Below are 1,545 nucleotides of genomic sequence, written 5' to 3'. Positions count from 1 at the left end.
CATCAGAAGCTTAAGTGTTTGTTTGATCCAAATCATGGGAAAGCTGCTCCAGGAAGGCATTGTGGCTGGTGCAAGAAAAATAGGAACTAAGCTGGCCTAACCAGCCAGCTTCAGAAGAAGTTATCTAAGAAAGATTCATTCTTAGAAGTGGGAAACTGCATGAAAAGCCAAGACCAATGTCACTCATTTATGATTAACCTTCCCAACTATACAAATATATAAATACATGTATATTCAATTAGGTAAGTAACTGTAGTAATTAACTTTTAACAATATTATCATGATACTATGAATAATATTAGAAAGCTTGGTGCTTTGGAGATATCAGCTGAAGCACACTCCTATATCTGCATGACACCTCCTGCCATAAGCCTCCTGCTGCTGCACTAATAAAACCTCAAAAGCAACCAACCAACCAACAAACCCCAGAGAAAAATAAAAAGAAAAATTGATAATTGAACAAAGTACAAATACTTGTTTGTATCAACAGTTTTTGTTTATAAAAACCTTATATTTTAGCATTGGAGGCATGCATATGGCTGCTGGAAAAAATTATTTAGGTTGGCATGTTCATACCTATCAACTGTTTCTAATTCATTTTTGAACCTACAGAAAGGTAGGCAATTACATAGCAGTGAATAGTGAATATTCCTTAACTGGATCCAAATGTCTTTATGCCTTCCAGACAAAAGGGATCATGGACACTACTTCTGTTTCCATAACAAAAGATAAACTTGCACAAATGCATTTTCCAACCAGTCAGAATACTTCCTTATAGCAAGCATTAATTTCAAAAATTGGGCTGACTCAATACATACATCTTGTTTTAAAAATCACATCACAAAAAGGGGAGTTGCTTTATGTGGTCAAATGCTAGTCAGGCCTCTGTTTTTATTCCTGTATTGCCTAAACTCTCTGGAACCTGCTTTAGGGTCTCATTTCCATATCTTTGGCCATAAGAATACCATTTTTTCCAGGAGAGTGTCTGTGCCAAGAGGGACTAATGTACTTCCAGATGACAAGGGTAAAATGTACCTGCTCTACACAAACATTGCACCTATATCATGGAGATAAAAATGGTCCCAGCAAGGGCAAGGTAGCAGCACAGCATCTGGGGTGCCCCATTATAAATGAATGCTTCTTAGGACCTGAAAAAGTTAGAACAAGAAAGAAGGAATGTTTATTGTTTAATGAGTGATTTTATTTACAGGGTGAAAATATCCTTTATTTATGTCAGTATTTTGATATTCTGCTAAAATCAGTACAAAACATTTCTATTCCTGCCATATTTTAGGCAGGTCTTAGGTAGTGTCTTAGATACTAGAATCAGTAAATGAATTTTGTATAGCAAGATGAATTATGTATAGCAAGATGCTCTGCCTGGAATGGGGTAAAATAACTCAAACAAAGCTGAATTGCAAAGCTACCAGTGGTGGGTGGAGAAGGGGGCATCATGCTGCTTTTGGTGTTGAATAATGCTGAAGACAGCCTGACTCATCAATCCCAAAATTAAACATCCTCATAGTGAGGTGGAGATGTAATTGA

The sequence above is a fragment of the Agelaius phoeniceus genome, chromosome 2 (assembly GCF_051311805.1).
Source record: "Agelaius phoeniceus isolate bAgePho1 chromosome 2, bAgePho1.hap1, whole genome shotgun sequence".
In the NCBI taxonomy this organism is placed as follows: Eukaryota; Metazoa; Chordata; class Aves; order Passeriformes; family Icteridae; genus Agelaius; species Agelaius phoeniceus.
This window is presented reverse-complemented; position numbering follows the sequence as displayed.